Source organism: Panthera pardus, unplaced genomic scaffold, assembly GCF_024362965.1.
Source record: "Panthera pardus isolate Hobbes unplaced genomic scaffold, ASM2436296v1 HiC_scaffold_15, whole genome shotgun sequence".
NCBI classification, from domain to species: Eukaryota; Metazoa; Chordata; class Mammalia; order Carnivora; family Felidae; genus Panthera; species Panthera pardus.
In genome coordinates this window covers 18184107-18211111 of record NW_026526710.1, presented here as the reverse complement: position 1 = coordinate 18211111, position 27005 = coordinate 18184107, and the positions used below count along the sequence as shown (strand labels likewise).

The following is a 27005-nucleotide window of genomic DNA, read 5'->3' as shown; positions in this document are numbered from 1 at the left end:
TAAAATGTACACTCACACAAAAAGGTGAAATAGATGCTTAGACCACCTTTAAAATACTGAGTAAGCATGGTAATTAAGTACTTTTAGTAAAAATAAATAATGAGGCAGGGCACTTGGGTGGCTCAGTCACTTGAGTGTTTTAACTCTTGATTTCGGCTCAGGTCTCAATCCCACGGTTGTGGGATCAAGCCCCACATCAGGCTCTGTGCTGAGCATAGAATCTGCTTAAGCTTCTCTGTCTCTCCCTCTGCCTTCTCCCCTGCTCGTGTGCTCACTCTCTCATTCATAAATAAATAAATAAATAAATAAATAAATAAATAAATAAATAAAGGCAAAAACCTTGTAATGGAAAATGAATCATGTAATATGTGCAGAAGAGAATAAGCCACCTTTATTGAAGTTAATTAAAAATGACTTCATAGAAGACAGACATAGGAACAACTACTTTGTATTTGTATCTTCATTATAGACATTGTAAAATATATGTGTTTGAGCAAAATAAGTTATTTTACATTTATGACATGTAAAGATGAGCTTGAGGGACACTGTCATGAAGATTTAATTTTGAAGACTTATCTCTGAAAGGGCAACATAAAGTTGGTTTCAAGGATGGTGTAAAAACTAGAGACTCAAACCAACTGCCACTGCCAGGGTAAATATCATTGTTAGAGTGACACTGAAAAATGCAAGCAAACAAGAATAAGCATATAAATTCTCCTACTTCCTGACTTCCAGTCTCCTTCTAGCACTTTGCACTAGAAGAAGAGAGCAGCTGGCAAAAAAGAAAAAAAAAAAAAAAAGTAGTTTGCAGAGTCCCATCCCCAAGATCACAGTGTATAACAAGGTAGGTTTGGAGCTTGAGAAACAATAGTTGACCAACCAGCACACCAAGCTTAGTGTCAAAGATTACCAAAAGCCCAAAAGAAGTCCTCTGACATTAAAGCCAATCACTCCATCAGAGGAAGGCTGTTAAGGTGTTTCAAGAAAAGAAACTAATATAACATTATATGTCAACTAGATTTCAATAATAAAAATAAAATGAATACATACTGGGGTACCGGGTAGCTCAGTTGGTTGCATGTCTGACTCTTGATTTCAGCTCAGGTCATGATCCCAGGGCATGGGATTGAGACCTGCATCGGGCTCTACACTGAGCATGGAGCTTGCTTAAGATTCATTCTCTGTCTCTGTCTCTGTCTCTCTCTCTCTCTCTCTCCCCTCCTGCTTCCCCTCTCCCCCACTTGCTCCCTCTAAAAAAAAAAAAAACACCTATTAATGAACAAAAAGAGTCAATCAAAAAAATAATAGAAATCTATAGAAATATTTTAAAAGAATTCTTTTGCTCAAAGACCTTAAATGGGATATGTATATTTGTTATCCATTTCTTACTAATGACACTGTCAATAATGCTGTGACCATGCTAAAGGGCAGAGCAAACAATATAACATATATAGAAATCAAGTCTTGAAAATTTCTGGGATTCTTTGATATGAGGCAAGTAATTCCTGTCAAAGAAATTATGAGTTGAAATGATGTGCTTTGCGACTACTATAAACACCTTTGTAAATCAAGGTGTTTAACAATTCTTACCATCAAAACCAAAGATTGATGCAAAGAAGATATACAAATGACCAATAAGCACATGAAAAGATGCGCAACATCATGAGTCACTAGGGAAATCCAAATGAGAACCACAAGGAGGTACCAATTTACATTCACTAGGATAGCTATAATTTTAAAAAATAGAAATAACAAGTGAGGTTGTAGGGAAATTGGAGCCCTTATAAACTGCTAGTAGGAATGTAAAATAGTCGAATGGCTGTGGAAAACAGTTTGGCAGTTTCTCTAAAAGTTACATGTAGGATTACTACGTGACCCATGTGATGTTGTGATATAAGGAATACATATTTGGTCCTCATCCCCAGGGCCTGGCACAGAGGTCCTAGCACTCTTGGAATTTCCTGAGTGACAGGAGTGAGGAGAGTCTTTTGTTATTCATAATAAGCCCCTTTCATCTATATCTGAATTTGTGCTAATGAGGTAGCTCTTGGAGGATGGGGATCGCTTGCCACAGGAACCAACCATGTGATTAGAAGGTTGGAACTTTCAGCTCCACCCCCAACTTCTGAGACTAGAAGGGCTGAAGACTTACTTCAATCACCAATGGCCAATGTCTTAATCAATCATGTCTACATAATTGAACCTCCATAAAAAACCTTAACTGAAGGGGTTCAGAGAGCTTCTGGGTTGGTAAACACATTGAGGTGCTGGGAGAGTGGCATGCTCAGAAAGGCCATGGAAGCTCCATGCCCCTTCCCACAGATTTTGCCCTATGCTTTTCCATTTGGCTGTTCCTGAGTTGCATCCTTTATAATAAATGAGTACCAGTAAGTAAAGCACTTTCCTGAGTTCCGTGAGCTGTTCCAGCAAATTAACAAACCCAAGAGGGGTTTGTGAGAATCCCCAATTTATAGCCATTTGGTCAGAAGTTCAAGTGACAACCTAGGACTTGGAATTAATATCTGAAGTGGGGGAGCAGTCTCATGGGACTGAACCCTTAACTGTGGAATCTATGTCAACTCCAGGTAGTTAGGGTCAGAACTGAATTAAACTGTAAGAGATCCAGTTGGTGTCCACAGAGAATAAGAAAATTGCTTGTGGTGAAGAATCCACACATTTGGTGTCAGGGGTAGTATAAAAGTGTTAAGTGTAAAAGGAAATGATAGTTTTCGTCTTTTACCCAGCAATTCCATGTCTAGATATATACTCTTAAAAAAGTGAAAACAGGGACACCTGACTGGCTCAGTCAGTGGAGCATGCGATCTTGATCTCGGGGTTGTCAGTTCAAGCCCCACGTTGGGCACAGAGCTTACTTAAAAAAAAAGTGAAAACAGCACTCAAACAAATGCATGTACACACAAGTTCATAGCACCAATATTCACAATAAGCAAAAGGTGTAACTAGCCCAAAAGTCTGTCAATGGATAAACAAATTATAATGTATATACACAATGAAATAGTATCCAGGACTAAAAAGGAATGTGGTACTGATAAATACTACAAAGTAGATGAATCTCAAACACATTATGCTAAGTGAAAGAAACCACACACAAAAGATCACATATTGTATGATTCTAGCTATGTGAAATTTACATAATAGGTAAATCCACCATCAGGATGCACATTGGTGGCTGGCAGGGGGCAAGGGGAAGGAGATATGGGGAACAACTGCTTACGAAGTATGGAGTTTCCTTTTGGGGTGATGAAAATGTTTTGGAAAAACTAAAGACAGGTGGTGGATGCACAATATTTCAAATGTACTAAATCCCACTGAATGGTTTACTTTAAAATGGTTACTTCTATTTAATGTCAATTTCACCTCCTTTAAGTGTAAAATTTTTGAAGTAATTTTTTTAAACTCTAAGGTTGAAATCAGATGCAGTATCTTTATTTTTATTCATTCACTCATTTATTCAGTAAGCTCCATGCCCAATGTGGGGCTTGAACTCACAACCCTGTGATCCAGAGTCACATGCCCTACCAACTGAGCCAGCCAGGCACCGCTCTAAAGCTGAAACCAAATTAATGTCAAAGAACTTACAAGATGCCACTTCAAGGAGTACTCCACAAAATAGATTTAATGGTCTATTCAGACTTAATTCTTTTATTTGCCAAATTTGGTTTTACTTTAATTTTTTAAGGAAGTAACCACTAAGTTTTTAGTTTTTACATTAAAATGATATTACCATAATGCTTTACACACAATTGTTTCATTTTTGTCTGAGATAGTCTCTCCATACGTTTTCCACCCAATACTCTAAATATCTGAACAACACTACACAATGCATAAAGTGGCTCACTCTAGCAGTGAATTTTCAAAGAGCTAGTCATACTTCAAGGAATATGAGAATACTTCAAAGAAAATAAGAGAACATATATAAACTTCAAAATATTTCAAATCATTCTGATCCCTCTCTCCCTGTGCTCATCTCACCTTGCCCCACCTCTGCTATCAATCTTGAGAACCACTCACTGGTCTACAAATTATATTTATTCCAATGCAAAACACTAAAGTGGAAACAAATGTGTTGACGTACTATTTTGGGGTGAAGGTACAGGAAGGGAAGTGATCAATAGCCTTCATTAGGCTCTCAAAAGAGAAATATGACCCATCTCCACCAAAGGTGAAAATCCCTGCTACATTCTGCGAGGATCATCCATATATAGTACAGTTCTCCAGGCTGACAATTTAACAATCCACAGCAGAGAACAACTATCACTCACTTCAGCTGGGAAGACAAGAGAAACAATATATCTGGGTAATACAGGCCTATGCTCTGTCTCTAGAAAAAGAGAATTAAGAACAATTTTAATTTACCAAAATATCCACAAAAAATTAAATTGCTCCAAATGTACCAAAAAGGACATTTTAGGATACCTGGTTGAATTTAATAAGATATGGTGCCTGGAGTGGCTAGTAACACTATCAAAAGGAATTCCCTGATTACACATTTTGATATATTCTTAAAACACATATATTCACATAATCCATCTTTCAAAGAACTGGATCTGATCCAAGAGTTTCCAAATGAAAAGCAGCTAAAATGGAATCTGCACATCCCAGCCAACTTCTGGAAATGCCATAAGAATATAAAAATAGCTCTTACTAACTGCTTACTAATTTCAAATTCGGTTTTGAGACTACATCTCACAAATCATGACTGAGAATGACTGATTCAGAGTTGGAAAAGTATATTTACTATTACAGATGGAAAAAGTTCAGTAGTGCTGAAATCATGTTAAAAGGAGATGACAAAATTTTTCCTGATATATAATGAAATGATTAATTAATATAATTGGGATGATATTTTTGGATTCTCCCTTACTGGCAAATTTCTCTCCCTATACCTGCCATTGTAGCTCCAGTCAAGGGGGTAGGACACATACTACACTTCAGAAAAGAAACAGCAATGAAATAAAGGACCTTCCAAATGTTAGGAGGAAAGAGAAAGCCCACCCCCTCTATGCCTAGTATGTAAACAAGGGAAAAATCGAATATAGCACAAGGCTTTTGCCTAGCTCCCCACATGAAGCCCTGAGAAAAGACCATCATGCAGGATGCTCCTGGGGCAATATGGTCTGGAAGGAGGAACAAGAGAATCTTAGCAGAGGAAAGAAGCAAATAAATGAGCTTGAGGCAACACTCCTGATTCCTATGACCTACATATATAAAGAGGATCCAGAAGCTTCATAAGCTCTGGAAGTATCAATCCAAAAGGATCTAAGCAATCAAGTAAGTCCAAGACAAGATTGGAGAAGCAACCCACAATGGATACCAATGAAGACCAATGACCAGTACAGAATTTCAAGATACTCTCTACCACCTTCACAAAATCACCTGAACCCACCCCCATAGCACTTAAACAGCATCTTGATGTACAGCAGGGGCAAGCAGTGGGAATAATCTGAAAGACTGAGCATATACCTAAGAGAAGCTGAATTAGCTAATGGAAGTGACATTAATGAGCAAGTTCAAGCTGTGTAACGCTGTGTTCCCTTGCCTAACACTACCCAACTGGGTGAGAGACTTGTAAGGAAGAATAGAATCATTACAAAAAATAAAGAAGCTATAGTTTCTTTGAGTAAGATGCAAAATTTTCAAACTTGCTAACAATGTTTAGTAATTTTTATTTCATTTTCCTTTTTTCATTTCCTTTTCTTTTGTTTCCATTTTGTAAAAACAAATCAAAATTCAAAATTACTATCATAAACATCCTCAGGTAAGACACTACTCCATGAAACAAGACAAGGTAGTTAAAAAAAAAAAAAAGCAAAGGAAAAGTTCTTAGAAATTAGAAATAAGATAACAGAAACAAAAATCTCAGCATAAGAATTAAAAGATAAAACAGAAAATATCCTACAAAGCAGAACAAAAAGACAAAAATCACAGAAAAGATAGTAAAACTAGAGAGTCTAGGAATTACAATATCTGTAAAAGAGAAGTGCCAGAAAGAAAATGTAACAAGATGTTAAAGGTGTAAATCAATAATAAAGAAAACAGAATTGATGACATAAATTTCCAAATTAAAAGAGATTATCAAATAATATACACCCAAACTAGTATTCTTCAAATAAAAAATATCACCAAAAAATTTCATAATATGGGGACCCCTGCATGGCTCAGTTGGTTAGGCAGCTGACTCTTGTTTTTGGCTCAGGTCATGATGCCAGGGTTGTGGGATCAAGCCCCATGTCAGGCTCCATGCTGAGTCGAGAGCCTGCTTAAGATTCTCTCTGCCTCTCTGCCCCTCTCCCTCGTTCACATGCACACTCTCTCTCTCTCTCTCTCTCTCTCAAATTAAAAAAAAAAAGAAATTTCATAATACTATGATTAAAAAGAAAATGCTTTAAAACTTCCATATGGAATAAACAGGTTTGACACAAAGAAGGATTCAGAAGGTCTTCAGATTGAGAAAGTCTGGTGGAACGACAAGGCAAACGACAAGCAAAACCTGAGGAAAAATAACTTCTAACCTAGAATTCTATAAGCAGTCAAAATATCAAGTGTAAGTCAAAAGAAACAGGTATTCTTCAAACCTGCAGTGTCTCAGCCAACTTACCTCCCATCCGCTCACTCTCAGGAAGCTACTGACCAAAGTATACCACCAAAAGGAGGGAATGAATGACAAGTGAAGAAGATATGGAATCAATTCCATATTTAACTCAAGCAAAGGGAATTTTCAGGCGGATGGAGAAGGGAGATCCAAAAATGACAACTGCACATTTGGGGAAAGAGCAACCGGTCCTAACCGAAACCAGTCAGCAGAGCCATCCTCCAGAAGAGGAGGTTGATGGAACACTCAGTGTGTCTAAATGCAATGAGAAGACATTCAGAGAATTAGGGGGTAGTTTGGTAATGGATAAGTAATACATACATAGGAAAAACTGGGGGAAAATTATCAATGACTCAAGAGCAGGCAAATAATTCAGCTGTGAATTACCTGTTCAGAGTAATACCAATACAAATAATCAATTCTAATCCACACAAATTTTGGATATAATTACACTGGGAGAATGAGAGTACAGGAAGTGTGTATATAAGTGAGAGAGGGGGAAAAAGAGTTGAATCCTCATCTTTCATGTGGGACAATAGATAATACTTTAAAATTAAGAATTCACAGCAGAAGTGATGATGGCTGTGTGGCAATGAGAATGTACTTAATGCCACTAAATTGTACACTTAAAAATGGTTAAAATAGTAAATTTTATGTTATATATATTAACTGCAACCAAAAAGAAAAGAAAAGGTAGGGGCTCTGGGTGGCTCAGTCGGTTAAGCGTCAGACTCTTGGAGCCCCATGTAGGGCTCCACAGTGGGTGTAGAGCCTGCTTGAGATACTCTCTCTCCCTCTCACTCTGCCCCTCCCCTACATGTACACTCTCCTCCTCTTTAAAAAACAAAAGGTAAAAGCAAAAGCATACAGGAGGTAAATGACAAAACAAACTGCTAAGAGTTGAACTTTGTTGCCTTTAAAGAGAAGGAAGCTAGATGGTTGAGGGAGGGTAAGGAGCGGCAAGATATTGCAGGGGAGCGTAGGAGTTCCTCAGGCCTTTAAAAGAGTTATATGGGGGCATCTGAGTCGCTCAGTCAGTGAAGCGTCAGACTCTAGATTTCAGCTCAGATCATGATCTCATGGTTCATGAATTTGAGCCCCACGTGGGGTTCTGTGCTGACAGCATGGAGCCTGCTTACAATTCTCTCTCTCCCTCTGCCCCTCTCCTGCTCGCACACTCTTTCACTCTCTCTCAAAAATAAATAAACTTTAAAAACTAAGTAAAATAAATAAAAAAGATATATAACTTTGATAAAAATTAAAATTAAATTTAAGAAACTAATCAGGAAATTTTAAAGCTGGCCCTTTTTTTCCTGTCTATATAGGTAAGATTTAGACTACTCTTAATTTGATCTTTCAAGTACAACATACATGGGGCGCCTGGGTGGTGTCCAATGTCAGCGCAGAGCCTGTTTGGGATTCTCTCAACTTTTCACTCTGCCCCTCACCTGCTCACGCTTACTCACTCACTCTTTCTGAAAATAACAAACTTTAAAATAAAATAAAGTTTGGGGCGCCTGGGTGGCTCAGTCGGTTAAGCGTCCGACTTCGGCTCAGGTCACGATCTCGCGGTATGTGAGTTCGAGCCCCGCGTCGGGCTCTGTGCTGACTGCTCAGAGCCTGGAACCTGTTTCAGATTCTGTGTCTCCCTCTCTCTCTGACCCTCCCCCGTTCGTGCTCTGTCTCTCTCTGTCTCAAAAATAAATAAACGTTAAAAAAAAATTTTTAAATAAATAAATAAATAAATAAATAAAATAAAATAAAGTTCAACATACAAAATTATGATATGCATGAACATTTGAGGAAAGCGTATGTCCTGAATAGGTCTATGCTCATAAATATATGTTTATGCCTGTTACCCAAAGCAAAGTATATGAGGCTACATGCAATTTTGGACATTAGCCAGATTAAGCAAAATAAAACTATGCAGAATAAATCTCTGGCACCACCTCTTCTCCCTGACTCAAATTTCTGTATCATAACTAGAGCCCTGTATATCTGTTCTAATTGAAGGAAATAATCTGGATAAATGAATTTAACATGAAACTATGCAAATTCTCTATTACATTCCCTTAGCAATTTAGATACCATGAATTCAGAATTTACAATAATTCAGAAAAGATACATTCTTTTTAAGAACATGTTTAGAAATTAGAGATTAATTTACTATGCTTTCAAATCAAGAATCAGCCATAAGTTTTAGTTATTTAAGTAGTTAAAAGTGCATTACAACTTATCCAATTGGCAAACAATTTAAACTGTGTTAGCCAAGTATTGGCAAGAATATGGAGCAATAAGAACTCTCAAATTTATCCTGCTGGTGGCAGGGTACATTGGAACAAAACTTTGAAAACCAATTTTGTATTATGTATTAAAGGTGAAAATATGTATGCTCTGCAACCCAGCAATTTAACTGTAAGAGGAACTCTCTTACAAAGAATTGTTCATAGCAATATTCAGAATGTTCATAATAGGGAAAACTTGCAAATACGAATAGTGAAATACATAAATAAATTGTAGTGTGTTTATGCCAATGGAATTCTATAAAGAGGTAAAAATGAACAAGCATTGACTATATTCATCAAAATTGATGAATATGAAAACATGGCAATGACCTAAAGAAATAGATCACAGAAGAATACTTAAAAGATCATTCTATTTATAAAAAATTTCAAGAACAAAAAACTCTAGGTATTGTATTAAGAGAATGATTTATCATAAAAACCAGAACACTGTTTACCATATTGGGAGAGTGACATACGCAGGAAGCAGCATGTAAGGTAAGGCAGTATGTAAGGTACTGGTCATGTTGGTTTTGTTTTTTTTTTTTAATGTTTATTTATTTTTGAGAGAGAGACAGAGCATGAGCATGAGCAGGGGAGGGACAGAGAGAGAGGGAAACACAAAATCTGAAGCAGCCCCAAGCTCTGAGCCACCAGCACAGAGCCCAATGCATGGCTCGAACTTGGCAAACCACGAGATCACAACCCAAGCTGAAGCCAGATGCCCAACCGACTGAGCCACCCAGGCGCCCCAGTTACTGGTAATGTTCTATTTCTTTTTGAAGGTAGTTATAGAACTGTTCACGTTATAATTATTTTTAAAGGTACACATACACATTTTATGTATAGTTATGTAATATTTCATAAAAAGTAAAGAAAAATTAATCCTATAAAAAAAGAGGAACATTAAAAATTGAGAAAAATGCATTGCATTAATGTCAGCCTATTGTGAGTAACTTTTTCATTAATTATTTCACATATTAGCATTTAAATACAGTGTAGTTCATAATGTTAACTGTACCTAAAAGTAATAAAATTTTACTTTATTGCTTGTTTCTTTTTAACTTTAATTAAATACTTGACTCAGTTCAGCAACTACTGAGAACTTATTATGCACCAGGCATGGATTAAGCACTGGGGATACCATGACAAAGAAGTCATAGCCCACAGCCCTGCCCTCGAATGGCCTGAGGACAAAGATACACAAACAGAAAAATATTTTAATTAATATCTATTTTATCCTGATGATTAAAGCAGTATTCTTTCAGTATTTAAACCTTATAAACTCAAAGTAAAAATGAGGTAATAAAATACTTCTATTATTCCCACTACAAAAATAGAACCACTTTGAACATCTTGTACTAGTAATTGTCACTGAATCCTCGTCACCATAAATCCTATCACCCTTGCCAATGCCTGGGCATGAAACCCAATTCGAGGCTATGAGAAAGAAAGGGAAGTCAGCTGGGAACTTCTGGGAAAGATGTGCACACTCCTAAAGGAGAAACAGGAAGAGAGAGCTCTTCTTCACTCTCTGGAGGTTCTCATATCTGGGAACTGTTGTGGCCAATTGGCTACCAGCCTGATGACAGGCCAACATAGCACATTGCCTCAAATAGATAAACTGAAATTTATATGACCATCTACCTAATATAGGGCTTTCGGGTTGTCTTCGGTTTTTCATTATTTTTTTGAATTATCTTTGTATTTCATGTTATTTCTTTAAAATATATATCCAGGCAAACAGATAATTTCAATGTACTGTATGACAAAAAGCAATAAGGCTACACATAGGGTAATAAGAAAACACAGGGAATAGATACTCTGTCCAGCCTGTAGGTAGTTTTTTACTTAATACTCCTACTCCACCAAATAATAGGTAATTATATAGGTTGGAAGGGTAAGTGTACCTTCCTGATTTCCTCATTACAGTGCTATGTCTTTTAATGTGATTCTTCTCCAAATGTTGTTAAAGAACCATACCATCTTTTTATTTTTTTCCTCAGTGAAATGTTTCTACTTTTTCCACCAGCTTTATTGAGATATAGTTGACATATAACATTACATAGGTTTAAGGTATATAATGATTTGAGATATGCATATATTGCAAAATGATTATCACAATAAGTTAATACCCATCACCTCACAGTTAACATTGCTTTTTCTCGTAAATAGAACTTTAAAGATCTACTTTCTTGGCAACCTTCAAATATACCATACAGCAGTCACCATGCTGTGCATTAAATTTCCAGAACTTAGTTCTTATAACTGGAAGTTTGTACCTTTTGGCCACCTTCATTCATTTCCCTGTCCCTCACCCCCACCGAATAACTACCAATATGTTCTTTAACAAACTGTGGCCATCTTGCACCACAAAGCCTTATCATCGGTTTCACTTTCCACTATTTCAGTTGTCCGCAGTCAACTGCGGTCCAGAAGCAAATAATATTCCTTCCAACACATCATCAGAAGGTCCACAGCAGCCTAATGATAAGTCACAATGCCTACATCATTCACCTCGTTTCATCTCATCACATAGGCATTTATCATCTCATATCATCACAAAAAAAAAGAGTACACTAAGATATTTTGAGAGAGACCACATTCATAAGACTTTTATTGCAGTATATTATTATAATTGTTCTATTTTATTATTAGTTATTGGTAATCTCTTACTGCACCAATTTTATAAGTTAAACTTTATCATAGGTATGTATGTATGTACAGGAAAAAAATATGTATAAAGTTTGTTACTATCCACAGTTTTAGGCATCTACTGGGAGTCTTGGAATGTATCCCTGTGGATAAAGGGAGACTACTCTATCTCTTTACCTCTCTACAGAGATTCCCTTTATGACATATTCAATTTATTCAGGAGTCCCTTGAATTCACCCATCTCCTTAGAACTAATACCATTTTTACACAAATTTCAAACATGGCTATGTTTAAGCATTTACTAAAAAAATATTTACCAAACACCAGTAATGCTAAACACTATATAAGATGTAGAATAAAATATTCTTCACACTGAATACAGAATCAAAATTATTTTTACCTGCTTTTCTTTGATAAATCTGGTATTAATTCCTAAAGTAATCTATAAAATATGATATTTTGGGAGAAAAGAACTGGCTCGTTGGGTTTTACAAAGGCTGTCTCAGGAAGCTAAAATCCCAGGGGTTTCAAACTATAGTTAACTCCTGAACAACATGGTTTTGAACTGCATGAGTCCACTTATACGCATATTTCTTCCAGTAAATATAATACAGTACTGTAAATACTTACATTTTCTTAGTAACATTTTCTTTTCTCTAGTTTACTTTATTGTAAGAATACAGTATATACTACAAATAGCAAACAAAATATATGTTAATTAACTGTTTATGTTATCAGTATAGCTTCCAGTTGGCAGTAGATTATTAGTAGTTAACTCTTTGGGGAGTGAAAAGTTATATGGAATTTTCAACTGCGCTGGGGGGGGGGGGGGGGGGGGGTCGGTGCCCCTAACCTCTGTGTTGTTCAAGGGTCAACTGTGTATCTTCTAGGACTAGTGAAAATTAGTATTTGTTTAGACCAAATATTCTCATACTATCATTGTTTGATTTTGCAATAGCGCTCTTCCTTAAAAATATATTTATGTTAAATAAATAGTAAGTTTTACTTTAATAGTTTTACATCATCCTTGAGATAACGGATATACCTTAGAATGTCACAAAATAGCAATCTGCTAGCAAATTAAGTAATATCAGGAAATTCCAAACAATAAATATGTAGTATGTTGTGATTTCATGGAGATAGGTCTAAAAAAAGTATTTAAAGAAACTAATAATCATGAGTAATTATCAGACACATGCATACAATCTGAAATTTCAACAAGTAAGAGCAAGATACCACTAACAAACAGAATTCAGTGATTTTATCTATAGATATCACCACAAGAACATTTCTTCCTTTGCCACATAGTTATTTTCCTACGTATCCATGTTACCTGGCATGATCTTATTAGTAGATCATGTAACACAAACAACACACTGATGTATGTGGCATCTCAAGTACCTGAGATAAGGCCTAAAAGAGAGTCAAGTGTATTTGAAAGAGTGTCTTATTTAGAATGTTTTGGCAAACACGATGTTTTTATCTCAAAATAATATCTGTTTCATTTTTTTTAAACAAAGCAATATTATTATTATTATTATTATTATTATTATTATTATAAGCAAATATTCATGCCTATAATTACCATCTATTTTTCTCAGCTAAGAATGGGTGATTGATGACCAAGCTCATCTAGTATTGAGACTTAGACTGTCTTAAAAATATTTGCTATAACATTAAGGAGTGATGGGGAGAAGAAGATCCCAGAAAACAAAGGGGAAAATGCTTCTTAGTGCCACCAAGAAGCTATGATAAAAAAGTTCCATGGTTAAACACCAAGCAGCCTTAAAAATACACACAGATTATGTCTCACAGAGGATAAATAAAATGAGCCAAATGATCCAAGATGTTGAAAATGCTCCATATTTCTTTCAGGGAATACCTGGTTGGTAACAACATTCTATAAAAACAGTCTAACAGTTGCAACTGTGCATTATTTAAGGAGGACTAAGGTGAGATGACATCTAATTATTTTTTAATATCAGAGTAGTAAATGTGCAAATGAGAAAAGGAGATTGAAATCCATGAAATGGTATATGTTGAATTTCAGGATAACCCATCATGACTAGAGAACTAGCAAATCCAAAAAAGTCCATTAAAGTTTTATGTCTAAAAAATTGGAATGCATCTTTTTTACAAATTAAAGACAGATTGTAAAGAGAGGGTTGGAGTTGGAAAGTTCCCTGCTCATCAAATTAAAAACAAGAGCTCTATTCATAAAAAAAAAAAAAAAAAATTTAAAAGAATACTTATGTGGTCAAGTCACATTCTTTGTTCTGAAGTTTTTATATGTAACTTGGGGTGAGCATTTTGCTTGTGATTCATAAAGAATCAGTGTAAGTAAAGACAAGTTTAACAGGGGCTCCTAGAGCACATGAGTACATTCCAGGTGATACGTAAGTAGCCGTGTAAGACACCGTAAGAAAGGAGAAAACACACCCTAAATACCCAAAGGAAGGAGTGTGGTCACATGACCAACAGCTGGACTTGATTAAAAAGAAATACCAGGTTAGGCGCTATGGTAGTTCTTCCATAGTTACATGACAACACAAATGAGAAATGCTACATTTCTCACAGCCTGTTGCCTAGTGATCTCAATGCCTGCCCCTTTATCCACCCTCACAGTACAACCACTTCTCCCTTTCTTCCTCTGAAGCACTGCAGTATTCTCATCTTACAACATCATTTTTTAAAAGAACTTTATGAGGAAATGGAGCAAGTGTAAATAAAAAGTCAGCTTCACTTATAATCTGTGATTCGTTTTCACTTTCACAAGCACGACAAAATACAAATTGAAGTTTCCTCGTGAGTAAAAGATATAAATGTGGACAAACTACTTTAAGTAGATTACATTGTGCTGGGACAGTAGAATGCCTGCTTTCTGAGGATCCAATGTTCAAATGCAGGATAGGAAGCGGATGACAAATGTAACACATCTTTCTTTCTTAAAATTGGCTGTGCAGTAAGGCAGGAGGTTAATACACAATGTAGTACTATGGAAACAACATGGTTTTACTGAACTGTGAACTAAAGAGTTACATTAAATACCCACAATTCCTTGTGAAAATCTCTTTGTTTTTCTGCTTGTCAGCATCTGCATTTTACAGCTGCCTCCTTCAGTATGGACCCTGTCTTGTAGAAGTTTGGGAACTTAAAACATTAATATCCAGGAGCTTAAAAACATCACAGCACTAATAACTTACACAGATGGGAGTAAAACAGTCACAGCATTCTTAACTATAAGCTGAACAGAAAATAAATCTAAAGACTAATGATGACGATTTACAGAATATAAGAGCAAAATTATCTCTTTCAGCTTGGCAAAAGCATTTATACTTGCAAAATTTTCCTATAAGCCAAAAAAGGAGACAGATTAATATCAGGTCTAAGGTAACATTTACCAAAAGGTTAAAATCCCAAGAAACTATTTCTCAATCAACTTATTATTTTCTTATAATAATAAAAGTACTTTTTTTGAGATAAATGCTCAACCTGATGCAAAAAAGTATCATTTAATCAATGAGATTCTTTTTATTCCTCGTAGTTCAATATAATGACAGAAGTTATTGATATCAATATAATGACAGAAGCTCCTGCCCCTCCCGACACCATCATCACTCCTGCGAATCTTTGAAAGTAGTCCTCAGGGGCGCCTGCATGGTTCAGTCAGTTGGGCGTCTGACTTGATTTCGGCTCAGGTCATGATCTCACGGTTTGCTGGTTCAAGCTCTGCACTGGACTCTGCATTGGTGGCACGGAGCCTGCTTGGGATTCTCTATCTCCTTCCCCCTCCTCCAGTCATGTACATGCTCTCTCTGTTTCTATCTCTCAAAGTAAATGAATAAAAACATTCTTAAAAAAATAAAGTACTCCTCATTTCAAGGCAGCTCCAGCTTCTCCCTGAGAACCCTGACTCTGCAGGTTAACAATATGAGCTCTCGAGCATCATCACCTCTTGGCCAACCTCACCAGGTCTGGTATAATGCCAATCTGTCTCCCTCTCTCAAAAAAAAAATCTGAATTTAGATGAGCACTGTCCAAAAGAACTTTATGTGATAATGAGAATATTCTGTATCTGAGCTGCCTGTGGTAGCTATGAATCATATGTGGCTACTGAACACGTGAAATGTGGCTAGTGTGACTGAGGAACTGACTTCTTATATTTTATTCAACTGCAACTAAATATAAATTTAAATAGCTGCATAGGACTAGTAACCTACCAGAGACAGCACAAATCTAGAGCAAGACTGCTTCTTTTCCTACCGGAAATCATTTATTTTATCCTGTAGATGATGGGAGAGTTACTCTAAGGTTGGACTTAACATTTTAGAAAGTGTTTTCTGGCTGCTTTTTGGGAGTATGATTTTAGAGGCTGGGAAGGGAAAGAAAATGCTAAAGGTCTGTAAAGTACTCATCGGATTTGGCAATTACAAGGTCTCTGGTAATCTCAGAATGAGAATTTAGAGTGGAGAAGCAGGGTTATAAACTTCAGTGGAAACAGAGATTGCAAATTCAGACCACTCTTTCAAGGAGTCTGGCTTTGAAGGAAGAAAGAGGAAGTAGGGAACAAACATCATGAAGAACCTCTCGTGTGCCAGAATTTTAAAGAAGGAGCTTCACATTGGTTACTCCATTTCCTTTGCTTAATCTTCAAACCTGCAATAAACCTCCTCTTACAGAAATTGAGAAATGAAGCCTCAGAGGGGCTGACTTTCTCAGGGACACTCTGGTAGGTCTGGGATTATAAAACTAGAGTCTTTTTCAGGCCAAACTTCATTCTCTTAAAGGTCAAGCAGAAATGCAGGACGGATCTGTGGAAAGATTAAAGATAGGAAAGAGTGATAGAGTAATTAATGAGCAAGGCTCTGGAGAAGATAGGGAGAAATAGAGTCTAGACAAGAGATATTAACCTCGGATGAGAACAGGAAAATCCGTTCCTCTGAGATGGAAACAGAAATCCAGTAAGTGTGAATGTGTGCATGTTTATACTACAAGGGGTTTCGGGATGACAGGAAACAGCTGAAATTAAAACCTGATGATCTTTATTTTCCCTGTGAAGCAGAAGGCAAGACCTTGCGTGAGAAGATGAGAGCAAAAGTTTAAAGAGGATGGTCTGACCTAGCCATGATGGAGAGAAAGGGAGGAATGGGCCTGAGACCCCAAAAAAAAAATTTTTTTTTAAGTTTTTAACGTTTATTTATTTTTTTACAGAGACAGAGCACAAGTGGAGAAGGGGCAGAGAGAGAAAGAGAGAGACAGAATCTGAAGCAGGCTCCAGGCTCTGAGCTGTCAGCACAGAGCCCGACGCGGGGCTTGAAACCACAAACTGTGAGAACATGACCTGAGTCGAAGTCAAATGCCCAATCAACTGAGCTACCCAGGTGCCCCCCCAAAATTTTGTCTTAATGTTTATTTATTTTTGAGAGAGAGAGAGAGGGAGGGAAGGAGGGAGGGAGAGGGTGAGAGAGAGATGCGAGTGGAGGAGGGGCAGAGAGAGGAAGACAGAATTGGAAGCAGGTTTGGCACTATCAGTGCAGAGCCTGACATGGGGCTCAAACCTAGCAACCAACGGTGAGATCATGACCTGAGCCAAAATCAAGAGTCAGACACCTAACCAAGACACCCAGATGCCCCCAGACCTATTCAGACCTTGAATTGTGAACTGTAAAATGGTCTTCCTAAATTAAATAAACATTAATTATTTTTTTAATTTCTAAAGTATCAATGATTTTCCTTAAAGCAGAAAAAATATATACTTATAAAAACATGATGTTACTAAGAGCATAATATAAGTTAAAATATGTATAAAGCTATAAACTTCAGTAATGAAGCACTATGCTTTCTGGCATTAATAACTATAACCCATTTATCTTTATATATCATTTAAGCTTGGCTATGATAAAAACAAAGTTAAAATTTTTTAAACATCATAAATAAGTCCTGGCTTCCATTTAGGATGTATAATGCTTGAAACAGAGTTGCTCCCACTTGTCCAATAAGAAAAAAGTGGGTAATCTAAACAAATATAATTTTTCTGGAGACTATAACTTAGAGAGCTAAGGTTGTAGGACAACCAACTACCCTGAAATCTAAGGAAAGACAGATGACTCCAAAGAGAAAAAGGAGGCAAACGCTTACTTGGGCACATACCAAGGTGCTCTACACCTGTAGAAAAAAATTCAGCTGAATTTTTTAACTGCTAAAAGCTAAATGTGGGCTAGCATGAGAGTGGAAAACCCCTGGGAGCCACAGAACAAGAGGAGCCTGCACCTACTCACAGATTCTTCTCTAGAGACCTTACCGGGTGCTGGGGAGAAAGTGAGGGGGCAAAGTAAGAAACCAAAGAAGGCCTCCTTTGAGCTGCAGGCCCAGGAAAGGGAAGCAGCAACTGTTCCAAGGAATGCCTCAAGCCCCTTCTGGATCGTTCTACCCCACAGAACAAAAGCCAAAACCTGACTGGGAGAAGGGATCAGAAAAACACACAAGGCAGGGGAAGAGACAGGGAAATCTCCACCTCTGAGAGAACTGGAGTCAGGAACACTAATAGGACCCCAACCCAGGAACTGCCTAAGGCTGAGGCTGAACCAGGACAACAGAAAACACCCGTCCCCCACCCCCAGTACCAGGTTAGGAGGCACTGAGTAACAAATAATAGCAGATCCACTGCTGGGGGAAAGGCAGGAATGTGGAAAAAAGCCCTCTCTGAAGTGCAGATTCAGAGGGAAGCTGAGGGTGGATCAGATTTTGAGGAAAAGTCTCTGGTAAACCAACCCTCGCCTGGGCACAAGATAAAACACTAGATGAATCTGAAGCCCTTGGAAGACTAAGGAAACCCAAACTCAGCTCAGCTTCTGTCCAACCTAACACAATTCCTACAACAAAGGCCAAGCAAAAGAAGAAGAATGACCATTTCCAGGCATAAATAATAGTGACTTCTACACAAAGATGTCCGCTTTCAATCAAAACATGAAACACACAAAGAAGCAAGAAAAGATAACATACTGTCAGGAGACACTGCAATCAATAGAATCAGCCCAGATATTGGAACTAACATATAGGGAATTTAAAATCACTGAGATTAACATGGTAGAATAGTGGGAAAAGCCTTTTTCCTTAAAGCATCCTTTTTTTTTTTTTTTTTTTTTAAAGAAAGAGAGCGCATGAGCAGGAAAGAGGGGCAGAGGAGGACAGAGGGGGGGCGGGGAGAGAGAGAGAGAGAGAGAGAGAGAGAGAGAGAGAGAGAGAGAGAGAATGAATATCAAGCAGGCTCCACGCTGAGCACAGAGCCCAACACAGGGCTCCATCACACAACCCTGGGATCATGACCTGAGCCAAAACCAAGAATTGGACACTAAACTGACTGAGCCACCCAGGCATCCCCAGAAAAGCCTGTCTAAAAATTACAATAGTTGAAATGGAAAAGGCATAGCTTTAGGTCTATCTTCCCAACTTGATTCTTAGTTCCTTCAAAGCAGGATCCAAGTTCATTTCTCTTTGCTTCCCTAGCATCTAGCACAACCAGCAGATCTGACATTAGCACAACAGTACAAAAAATGAAATACATTTTTGAACTTGAAGACCCTCAACTGCCATTAGCAGACAAAGTAGTAAGCCAAACTTCAATCCCAGAACCACAGACAGGGCTTCAATTTTGGGTGGACTTCTGCACTTTTACTTGTAATTTTCTAAACTGACTATGAATAACTAAACCCAGGGTCTGCATGCTGCTCCTGGAGCTCTTGAAAACTTGTTCATTTATATTACGAAACTGCCTTTTGATTGGTTATTCTGTTCTAAAGACTACAATCCTTAAGTAAATGACTCTAATGTAAAAATAACTTATGAGGTGTATTTCTAAAAATCATCTCACATTTTCAGATCCTAGAGAAAAAAAACTACACATCTTTCATTGAGCATCATCCTTCACTTATATACATATTATGCTCAAGCCTTCTTAGCTCATTTCTCTTTTACCACTTAAGAAAAATAAAGCAGCACTGAGATATTCTTAACTGAGACCTTCCAATTCTTACCTCAAGCATTCCTAACTCCTAAAAGATAAAACTACCAGCCCCCTATTTTCCAACCTCCAATTTATCTAAATAATCTTGTACATTCTTCACAACACTTTTTCTAAAGGGACTGTTATATATAAGTCCAGTTTTATAGAGCCTATGGGGGTTTTGGCAACTTCCTTCAATTATCTCCAGCTGAATTATAAAAATAACAATGAACTCAAAAAGGTTCCTATAACTTCCTATTTGATCTCATGGGCATATTCCAATTTCTAAATCTTATATGGGGTCTCAGTAATCTTCCCCATGAAAAATTAGAATAAATCTGCAAGAACTTTCAAAATTCCCAGCAATGATGCAAAATATTTGCTTATGCAATGAATTAGCAAGATCAATGAACCTTTGCAAGACAATTACAGAAATTGTAATTTTTTCAAAAAATTTTTTCTAGAATGTTTTCTATATGCTATCATAAACTTCCACACCCACTTTAAACTAAACCCACTATCTTTAGGAGTGATAATCACACAGCATCTTTTGATATCATACACATTTTCATGTAACTTGATCATGCCCGTGTTCAATGATAACCAGCCCAACAATGCTTCCAAGATGCCACTTTCTCTCATTTCTTTCTGCATCACTCAGCACTCTCTTTTGCTTGTTGTCTGTCTTCTCCCTGACCTCTGAATGGAAGAGCACCTCCAGACTCCGTCCTTAGACCACTTCTCTTTTCCATTTAACTCTCCTCAGTAATTCCATCTGGTATCACCGTTTTAAATACAAATATATATCTCCGGCTCCCACTTCTGTCAAACTCTGGACTTACATATTTAACTGCCTACTCAACGCTTCACTTGGATATCTTTTAGGTATCTCAAATTCAGTATGTCCAAAACTAAACCCCTGATCTTTTTCCCAATCCAACTCCAACCACAAACTTCTCCATTGCAGGTGATGGCAATCTAATCCTTCTACTTGCTCAGGCAAAACACCTAGGAATCCTCTCGGACTTCCTCCAAACTGCCACAAAATATGGTTGGCACTATTTCAAAAGATATCCAAAACCTGACCACTTCTCACTACCCCTCCTCTACCACCACCATCTCTCACATGGATTACCGCAGTGGCCTCGTAACAGGTCTCTGTGCTCTTATTCTGAGGCCCCAAAACCCATTCTTAATACAGCAGCCAGAGTAATCCTCTTAAAAGGTAAGTTAGATTATCACTTCTCTGCTTAAAACCCTCTAATGGCTCCACATATCCCCAGTAAAAGCTCAAGTTCTTACAATGGCTTACAATGACCTACATGATCTGGTCCCCCTAATGTCCTGTTAATTTCCCCTTCGCTCATTCACTCTAGCGACATGAAATTCTTTTTTTCAGGTGTGCCAAGTACCCTCCTAAGAGCTTTTGCTTTAGCTGTTCCCTCTACTTTTCCTCCAGATACCTTCATGGTTAACTTCCTCACTTCCTTCAACTCATTGCTCAAATACTACCTTTTGTATAAAACCCACCCTCACTCCCACCCGTTACGTTCCTTTTTTTCCACAGCACTTACCACTTTCTAATGTACCATATATTTACTTTGATTATTGTTTATTTCTCTCCTGTCCCATTAGAAAGCTACGTCTGAGCTGATGGCAACTTTTTCTTTTGGTTCAAAGATATATCCCAAGTGCTTATATTATCCAGCATATAATAGATACCCAATTAACACTTGCAGAATCAAATTCCCAAAAATCTTAAGTCAATGGCCTGCCAGTGGCTAAGGAATGTAATAGACCACAACTGCTAAGAGCCGTGAGCCATGATTCTTTTTGTTCATTCTACCCTCACATTATTTGTAGGGCCAGTACTGTGGCCCTGCAATTAATGGCACACCTTTGCATGTGACAGTTTCAAGCTGTTGTTCTTAAGAAAATAAAAATATGATTTTAATCCAAAAGGGACCATACCTGACTGCAAAATTTTGCATACACATAGTATTGAGAGTACACTCGTTGTTTGCAAGTAAAACCAAGTTTAAAAGAATCATAATTTTCAGGGCACCTAGATGGCTCAGTCAGTTAAGTATGTGACTCTTCATTTTGGCTCCGGTCATGATCTCATGGCTCATGAATTCTAGCCTTGTGTCAGGCAGGCCCTATGCTGACAGTGTGAAACCTGCTTGTGATTCTCTCTCTCCCCCTTTCTCTCTGCCTCTCCCCTGCTTGCTCTCTCAAACTAAAAAATAAACTTAAATAAATTTTTTAAAAAGAATTATAATTTTAGAAAGTGGAATTAAAATTTAAAGCTTCAAAGTGATTTTAATAAATTTGTGAAATGGTCCATAAAAAAAAAAAAAAAAGAGCAAGATGGCCCCTAATAAGTAAAAATATTAATTGCAAAAAGTATACAATTTTAAGTAAGATTCACATAGAGTTCTGCTGTCTACAAACTGTTTTCAGAAAAACTCTAATTTGATCTTATATAGGTGTATTATCAACCCCATTTTGTAGATGTGGTAACTGAGGCTAACAGAAGTTAGGTGAACTTTCCAAGGTGACTCAGCTAGTAAGTAGAGATTCCTAGATTCAATTCCAAGTCCATGTACTTTTTTAAATTTTTGAAATAATCACAGAATCAGAAAAGTTGTAAAAATAATACAGACTCATGCAGCCTTTACTATGTTCCCTCCAATGGTTACATCTTATATAAATATAGTATGATATAAAAACCATGAATTCATATTGGTCTGTATACTTTTTATTATGGTGCCTGGTTCATGATAATGAACCACAAACAATATGACTCAAAGATTTTTCTTAACTCCAGTGAAGATAACTTATGTAAATGAGCTAACAGGTAATTACTAGGTATACACTATTTTACCCTGACAACTATAGGAATATTACATTCCATTTGGGTATTTATGTTTAATAATATAAATAATATAGCAGAAAAGGAAGATATGATTAGATATGATTAGAAGATATGAAATTATGATTAGAAGATGATAAAGTGGGCAAAGTTGATTTGATAAACTTTTCTTCACTTATGTGGTTGGTTATGATGATGCTATCGACCAGTTATAAAGTCATCTTTGCTCTGGATAATTCACAAAAAGTAATGAGTCTCACTAATGACCATTTGTCAATTTCAAACTCAGTATATTTCTTTTTCCTCCTCCCTTTTGCTTCATGACAGTCTTTACAACCTGCTTGATTCTTAAGGAAACTTTTTCCATCATTTGCTTTCAGGATACTGCACTCGTTCAATTCTCCTTTTTTTGTGGTCTTTTCTGTTGTGTATAACCTATTACCTTTTATCAAAAATCTCTGAATCCTTTCTTAAAGTACAGGTAAGACTCACAATCCCATTTGGAACACAGCAGTTTTTCCAGGTCGGCATCTATTGACCACTGTCTGGGTTACTTAGCACAACCCTCTACTATTTTAAGACACCTCTATATTTCCCAGAAACCCCTTCCCCATATAGATCTGGGTCAGATTTTGCAGGTGAAAGGAATGCAAGTGAAATCTGGAAAGAGGAGAAGCCATTACTCACTGTGGGTGGATGGAGGCAGATGTTAGATTCATAGCAGCTTTGGAGCACGGCAGCTTTTGCTTGAGAATCACTTGCTTTATTGTTGCAGCCCAAGACACACGAGAGAAGCATCCTCAAAGATGATTGATAATTGCAGCAGTTTCCCAATCAGCTTTTGAGAACTCTGGAGGTCTTCAGTGTCTGCTTTCCTGACCTTCCAGCAGAAGAAGCCTTCCTGACTTCCCAAGGTGACTCCTCTGACATTCACTCTGCCAGCTCTTCCAAGATTCATGTAAGCCCTAATTCTCAGATCATTCCTAACATAGCCCATTTTCCTTACCAATTGCAAACTTAACAACGACATGGATATAGACTAGGTATATAGATAGATAGATAGATAGATAGATAGACAGACAGATAGATCTATCTAACCTTATGTGGATGTAGAGATTTATACATTTGTCAAATACCCTGGGAAGGATAGAAACAACTTCATAAACAGCAGTTGCCTTTGGGGAGGGAAACTGAATTGCCAGAGGACAGGAATGGAAAGAAAACTTATTTTTTACTATACACCCTTTTGAACCTTCTTGAATTTCATACTATAAGCATATACACCTATTAAAATATGAAATAATTACTTAAAAGTTATATGCCCACATAATTATTGTTTTATGCCCCTATGGGCCCCATGGACCCAGAAGTTTTTTCTGTCCATGGTCCCTGCTCAAACGTCTGAACTGTAAGGAGAAGTGGTATAGGAAGGGAAGAATGACTTCTCAGGAATGAGGTTTTGTACTCCCAGAGAAAAGATCTATTGGTCAAGCCTTCTCTAGTTTGGAAGAATTTTTCTCATTCATTCCTTGTTATATTTAACAACTACTTTTAAATGATACAAAGACAAGGGGCACCTGGGAGGCTCAGTCAGTTAAGCGTCTGACTCCAGCTCAGGTCATGATCTCGTGGCTTGTGAGTTCAAGCCCCGTGTTGGGCTCTGTACTGACAGCTCAGAGCCTGGAGCCTGTTTCGGATTCTGTGTCTGCCTCTCTCTCTGCCCCTCCCCCGCTCATGCTCTGTCTCTCTCTGTCTGTCAAAAATGAATAAACATTAAAAAAAATTAAAACTGAATAGTTTTGGGGTGCCTGGGTGGCTCAGCCGGTTGAGTGGCCGGCTCTTGATTTCAGCTCAGGTCATGATCTCACAGTCGTGGGATCAAGCCCCAAGACAGGCTCTGCACTGAGCATGGAGCCTGCCTGGGATTCTCTCTCTCCCCCATTCTCTCTGCCCTCTCCCCCATTCATTCGCTCTCTCTCAAATAAGTAAACATTTTCAAAAAAGGATATTGTTCTTTCTCAATTCTTATAAATTACAATGGAGGAAAATATATTCCTTGCACTTACCTGTTAGTGAGCCCCAAACAAATTAAAATAATAGTAATGGGAAGTCTTATGCTGAAGCTCAAATATTTTTAAAAGCATTTCCTTGTGTTCTAGATGACAGAAGACAAAGAGTACAAAAAACAGCCTATGTAACATAAAGCTATGCAGTTTTTAGTACAGATTATAGTAATGAGGATGCATAGGCAGGTGAAAATGCAGTCAATCAAGCTTTAGCCAAAGACCCTATCTCTGAACTGGTACCTTACACTGCCAATCTGCTTAAGTTACCTAGGTTGACAGCATGACCTAAACTATGTATGTGCTGACTCTAAAATTAGTATCAGGAAAATACTCATGGAAGTATAAGGGTAGAATAACAGGGAGGAAGATGAGGAGTTTCATACCTTCACGTCTCCATAAAGTATATAATGTCACAGAGTGTTTGGGGGGAAAAAAGGGGGGGGTGGTTAATACAAAAACATCAAAATCAAGTCTCAACGCCTATTCTGAAATTAGTTAAAATGCTAGTTCTCATCAACAACACATAACTTCCAAAAAACAGTAATTAATTAAACAATATGGGGTCCTGGGTGGCTCAGTTAAGCGTCCAACTCTAGATTTTGGCTCCGGTCATGACCTCACGGTTTGTGAGTTTGAGCTCTGCGTGGAGTTCCACACTGACAGTGTGGAGCCTGCCTGGGATTCTGTCTCCCTCTCTGCCCCTCCACTTCTTGCTTTCTAACTCTGTCTCAAAATAAATAAATAAACATTAAAAAAAAAAAAAAGATTCTCTCTCTCCTTTCTCTGTCCCTCCCCACTTGCACTCTCACAGTTATGAGAAAGAAAAGAAAAGAAAAGAAAAGAAAAGAAAAGAAAAGAAAAGAAAAGAAAAGAAAAGAAAAGAAAAGAAAAGAAAAGAAAAAGAAAAGAAAAAATGTGCCAAACCACCTTCTAAAAATATTATCTAACCTGTCAGCATCCAGATCTTTGTCACAAAGGAATAAAACCAGTTTTTAAGTGTCCATTGGTACTTTAAGGAAGCTCTGAAACCAGTATTCCCAATGAGAATTTCCTAAAATTTTACTGATACATTGCATTGTGTAAAAACAACTCTCAAACACCCTCTACAACAGAAAACCTTTGTAAATGGCATCTTTTTGTTTCTGCACTAATTATCTTTATTTAAAATATCTCAAGTCTAACAAACTCAGTATTCCTTTACTATATTTATTGAGTACTTTACTATGTGTCAGGCACCAAACTGTCCCTGGAGGATATAAATGAAGAAGACAATGTCCCAGCCCTCAAGAAGCTCACAGTCTAGGAATACAGATAAAACTAAAAATTATAATACAGCGTGATAAGTCAGTACTTAGGGTAGGGATAAGGGTAGGACATTATGAGAGCACACAGAAGGGCTCCCAAGAAGAACCTGTAAATGCCCAACTGCTTCACTGTTAAAAAAAAGAAAAAAAAATCTTTAAAATGTTTGCATTTAGAAAACACTGTTATAATACAAAAAACCCTTAAGTGGGATACAAGAATAAAATACTAAAAATAATAATCTTTTTTTTTTATTTTTAAGTAATCTCTACACCTAGTGTGGGGCTCAAAACTACAACCCTGAGATCAAAAGTCTCATGCTCTACCAACTAAGCCAGCCAGGTGCCCCTAAGAATAATATTCTTTTTGATAGTCGCTAACTCTAATTCTCTGAAGATGGTTAACGCTAACTTTCTGAAGTAGGACTCTTTAAGGAGATACTAAAACATGAAGGCCTCTACGACGTGGGGGAAAAAAATGCCATAAGTTGAGAATCACTCAAGCTATAAGCCACTGTTAACTAAGAGTATTAAGTGTATCTTATCCCTTAGTAATTTATGGCAGAAAAAAAAGTTGAAACTCAATGCCAAAATAAATTTAAAGATTCAATGTATTGAAATTCCAATCTATTCATAACTTTTAGAAAAAAGTCTATAACACAGTTGAACCTTCAAAAATGTGGTTTTGAACTACATGGATTTTTTACAGTACTATAAATGTATTTTCTCTTCCTGATGATTTTCTTAATAACATTTTCTTTTCTCTAACTTCCTTTATTGTAAAAATACAATATATAATATATATAATATACAAAATATGTGTCAGTCAACTGTTTACGTTACTGGTAAGGCTTCCAGTCAACAGTAGGCTATTAGCAGTTAAATTCTGGGGGGTCAAAAGTTATACATCCATTTTCAACTGCACAGTGGTCAGCAACTTTAACCCCTGCGTCGTCGTTCAAGACTCAACTAGATAGAATAGGATAGTATAATATAGTATAAAATGAGGTACCCCTATGAATATAACAATCCCTAGATATCTTTATACTCCAAGTACTGTAATAGACAGGATCCACTCTCTGAGGAAGGTAAAACTCTTAAACACAAGATAACACAATACTATGGGAAAAGGAATATTAAAATATCTGTTAAAACCTTCACTATCTGATCAATAAGAAGGGGAGTCTCTGCATGTTAAATCAAGTCACTAA

General features: G+C 37.1%; 1 protein-coding gene and 1 non-coding gene across 4 annotated transcripts in view; both read right to left on the bottom strand.

The window, feature by feature from the left end:
* The window catches only part of TTC28 (tetratricopeptide repeat domain 28), a 626630-nt gene that overhangs the window by 533236 nt on the left and 66389 nt on the right, over positions 1-27005 (bottom strand). The gene's annotated exons all lie outside the window — the stretch shown is intronic.
* On the bottom strand, positions 3486-3558 carry TRNAQ-CUG (transfer RNA glutamine (anticodon CUG)). The gene has a single exon. It is a non-coding gene; the product is annotated as a tRNA-Gln (tRNA).